Source organism: Gouania willdenowi, chromosome 13 (genome assembly GCF_900634775.1).
Source record: "Gouania willdenowi chromosome 13, fGouWil2.1, whole genome shotgun sequence".
Taxonomy (NCBI): Eukaryota; Metazoa; Chordata; class Actinopteri; order Blenniiformes; family Gobiesocidae; genus Gouania; species Gouania willdenowi.
Window position 1 is genome coordinate 960779 of NC_041056.1, and position 5159 is coordinate 965937.

The following is a 5159-nucleotide window of genomic DNA, read 5'->3' on the forward strand; positions in this document are numbered from 1 at the left end:
AGAGAGATCACACACACACACACACACACACACACACACAGAGGAGGAGGAGCTCTGATAGAACCTCCTCTAAATGTTCTGCAGCTGATGATAATAAAGAAGCTGATCAGCACATGCAGCAGCTACAATCAGTGGGTGTTAAACCACGGTCCGCGGGCCACAAGCGGCCCAACATTTACTGCAGTGGATTCATTTGAGCGCTAATACAACAACACGACAATAGCTGGGTTTCCATTACACATTTTCACAAGTATAATTGCTCTTTGAACGTGTTTCCATTGAACGTTGTTTTGGGGAGGAGCCTCGTAACTCCCGTGAGTCTTTGCTGCAGAAAGACGGACGCTCTAAACCTCCTTAGAACTCTCCGTATTCTTTGTTGTTTCACGTCTAATGTGGCAGTAATCAATCATTATTAAATCTAAGGTTAAGAAACATACCGCGCCATGTTGTTTTCTCAGAGAGAAGTGGTCATGTGACCAGGTATGTCACATACTGTAACATGTAATTGCAGAAAAAGTGTTTCCATAGCACCTTTGCGACACATTTCAATATCGAAACATCTGAAAAAATTCTTCATGAACGCGTCAAAATTTTCGACGATATTTGAGTTTTTTTTTCTAATTTTCATTACCAGTTTTTATTGCGTTATTTCGATTTCCAAAGGTAATGGAAACAGCTTAAAGTTGTTTAAATCGCCCGTGATGAGTCGCTTGAACATAGTCGCGCTTTTTGCACGCTTCATGGCTCCAGTGATGTGATAACAACGCTGTTATTTTTGTGCCATAATTCAGAACAAAACAGCGTAACAATGTTCCATGATTCCTAGTCAACAAAACAACCTCATGTGATTGGCTGATATGTTTCCAATCACAGGCACGAAGCATCTCGTAGTGCGAAGGAAGTCGTAGATGCAACATGGATCCTAGCGCGTTGAGACAACAGGTGAGTTAGTAAAGTATGAGATGATTAAATCCAACAATAAGATGATGTGTGTTTTTATTCATGGTTTCTTTTTTAACAAACTGTAATTATAAGTCCAATATTTAACCATAATAAAATATATTCAGGTGCGGTGGGGGTCGCCCCCTGGACCGCTGGGGTATGTGGCTGGTGCCCGGCTGCACCTGTGGGGTGGGGGGTGCTGCTGTGCTTCGGGGGCACCGTGGAGTGGGTCCCTGTCTGTGCTGCTTGTTGCATCCCTGGGGCTCACAGTGCTGCGTGCCCGTCTGTGCCATCTACCCTCTCCGATGGCCCGCCATGTGGCACACAGGCCTCCTACATGGACACTTCACTCTCAGCTGGTCTGGCACACTCACACCACACAACCATACCCAACCCTTGGGGGGCTGGATGGTGGGGCTAGGGGTGGAGGGGGCTGCCATTTGTGCTACTAAGTAGTGGCACCGGAGCAGTACTCCCACTTCAAGTTGTCCTACCAATCTCTCCAATTTTAGGTACGACGATGGAGGGTACGACCACCGCTCCCCTCCATCCCCTTTCTTTTAATTGCACCTCATACATTCACTAAACATATATGGGGGGGCGGTGGCTGCCTCTCAGCTTGGGATGTTGGGGGCGTCTGGGGGGCTGCTCGGCTGTGGGGGAGGGGAGCGCTTGGGTTTGCAGTAGCAGTTCTTACACATACACTGGTCTATGATACACTGACATGTCTTAGACTGTAGATAAAACTGGGCTTAACTTTAGACACGTTGATCCTAAATACCAGTTCTAGGTTTTACCACTCACTCCTTCCCTCTGTCCACAGACACCACCATTATAGCTAAGCTTCACACTGGTCACCAGACTGGTTTGATTACACAACACAATATACACAACTACAACTACACATCTCACTCTCACTTTATCATCAACTCTTCCCACCCTTTATATTTCCTACCTTTAGTCTCTCCTCCCTGTTCCCTCCCCCCCACCCCTCCACCCAGGTGTAACACTGCTCTCCCTTTTTATATTCTCCCTATAATAAAGTGTTTCTTACACTTCCTTAGGGAGGGCTGGTGATGGTCACAACTACTGTATTTAATTGCAATAACAAAACATGCATTGCTGTGTTAAAAAGATTCCACTTCTTGTAATGTTGACCTTTGACATCATGTGATCTCAGGTAGTGAACTCTAACAGGACACAGCCCCACGTATCATTCACGTTGGACTGAGTTTGAAGGCTTGGTGTTTATTAACACTTTTTATGGCTTTCATCACTTTTTTTCTCACGACCATCAAAGGTTGATGGAAGAAGACACAGTTTAGGATGGACGAGGAAACCAATATCACACCAGTACAGGCTGTTAAAGGAGATGAAACACACTTTATACTACACACTATAACACACTTTATACTACACACTATAACACACTTTATACTACACACTATAACACACTTTATACTACACACTATAACACACTTTATACTACACACTATAACACACTTTATACTACACACTATAACACACTTTATACTACACACTATAACACACTTTATACTACACACTATAACACACTTTATACTACACACTATAACACACTTTATACTACACACTATAACACAATGAGTACATACTGTCTAGTATATACTATATACTGTAAAGGTCCCAGAATAATTTTCCATTTCACTCACAATGCATCATGGGACGTTGAGTGCGTACTTAAAAAATGACGTCATATACTCATGATGATGTCAGACTTAGTATGAATCGTACATTATGATGACATTTACAACAGCCTAATGTCTGGGTGAGAGAAGAAGAAAAAAGGGCGGAGCCAGAGTGGAGAATAATTAAAGACCCAAAACTCTTTGTTGTGCTGAAATCAAGTGTTTTGTGTGTGAATGAAAGGTTGTGTTGTTGTGTAAGTGTTTAAGCTCTTTCACCGACGCCCCAAACATCAACACGCTGCTCAACAGGCCCTCAGCAGCAGCTCAGACCAGAACAACCTGCATTCCTCACTTTTTCACTTTCACTCTGTGTTCTATGGATCACATGGATCCACTAGGATCTATTTCATCACAAACATGTGTTTGTAGCTAATCTGAGGGTCACATGATCAACATTAACGCTTCAGTTTTACAATAATGACCAGAGTTTGGTTTACATTATTGTTTTGTGTTTTTTTAAGATCACGTTCTGCTTTTTAACCCATTTTGTATGTTTTGTCAGTTTCTGTTATTATTTTGTATGTTTTTGGTGTCATTGTGTGTATATTGATGTCAATTCGGGAATTTTTGTTGTCAATTTGTATGAGACATTTTGTGTATTGTCTATTAGTTAATGCGTTTTTTAATCATTTTGTGTATTGTTGTCCTTTTCTATGTATTTGTGTACTTTTGCAGTCATTTCATGTACTTTTATTGTGTTTTTGTGTATTTTCTGTAATTTTGTATGTTTTTTGTGTGAGGTTTTGCTGTTTTTTTGTTTTGTTTTTTCTGTAATTCTGTGCTTTTACTTTGGGGGCCAAACAGGATTAGAGCGGGGCCACATTTGGCCCCTGGGCCGGTGATTGCCCATGTGTGAGACACTGTAGATCTTTTACACTTAATATAGAATCCTGTTCACTGATGTTTCAGTGTGCGTTTGTTGTGCGTTTCTACAGCTCAGATGAAGAGAAGTGTTTGGAATCATTGAAATGTGAGAATGATCGCTGACATATAAACATATATTCACACAGTTATGGTTACATCATCATATGCTTAACTCTCAGACATGGGGAAATGGGGTCTTACTCTAATTTTGTTCCCAAAGTAAATACACAAAATGATATGAGAAAATACAAAAATACTACAGAAATGCACAAGATGACAACAAATATATACAAAAAATACACATAAATGACTTGAAATGACACATCAATGACAAAAACATAAAATTAGATTAAATTGAAAAAAAAAAATGACTCCAAAAACACACAAAATTATTAAAAATAAAATAAAAAAAACTCACTTTCTGTCCTGCATGTAAAACTCAAATAAGACGAGTCAGAGATAGACTCAGAGAATCGCATTCGTGTGTGTGTGTGTGTGTAACAGCCTGAGGGAGGTACAGTATGATGAGACCATTATTTAATTTATCGTCCCTGAGAACAAATCAGCCTGTGTCTGTTCTCACGGCTCCAAAATGGGACTGCACTTGATTTTAGGGTCATTGTTATGAATCCTGTGTGTGTGTGTGTGTGTGTGTCCTCAGATGGACTGCAGACCTGTTCATGGTGAAATGTGTGTGTGTGTGTGTGTGTGTGTCCTCAGATGGACTGCAGACCTGTTCATGGTGAAATGTGTGTGTGTGTGTGTGTCCTCAGATGGACTGCAGACCTGTTCATGGTGAAATGTGTGTGTGTGTGTGTGTGTGTGTGTGTGTGTCCATGGAAACTCTGAGAGGAAACAGTTTTAATGTCTACACACTGTGACACTTCCTGTCTCTAATGCAAATGTGCAGCCTCACGTGCACATACCGTGCACGAGGAAGACACACTTAGCTCTGCAACAATCACAGGAAATATTTATAGCAACACGTTCTCTAAAAAACACAAACACAACAGGCTTTTAAAGTCCATCACACTCACTTTTGTTTTTACAACTTTTATTACAGGGGGCGGGGCCACGAAAATGTGAATGAATCTGATCTGAGGGTCACATGATCAATATTCATGTCAAAATTTAGAATAATGAGCAATCTGAGCATTAACACAGGAAACAACAAAGGGTTTGTGTTTTTGCTGAGTCATTTATGTTCATTATTTTGTGCATTAACAGAGGGATGTTGGTAATATAGTTATATTTTGTCTTTTTTTAAGGTTTTACAGTCATTTTTGTGTCTTTTTTCTGTGGTTTTTGTGTTTTATATTTCTTCTAATTGTTATTTTTCTTTACAAAAACACTTTAAAATAAATTCCAGGTGATAAAATTCACTCTAACAAAGAAATAAAACTATTTGAGGAGATTTTTTTTCCAATGCCTCTGCTATAGACTTCTATATACACTTATCCACATTAAAGTGGATAGATATTTTTATGTCATTATGTGTATTTTTGGACTTATTTATTACTAATATTATTTTGTTATTATAATTATATATGTGCCGCTTCATTTTAAGGTGAATATTGGGGGTCTTTGACACATTTTAGTTTCTGGCTGCAGTAAAACAAGAGCCAC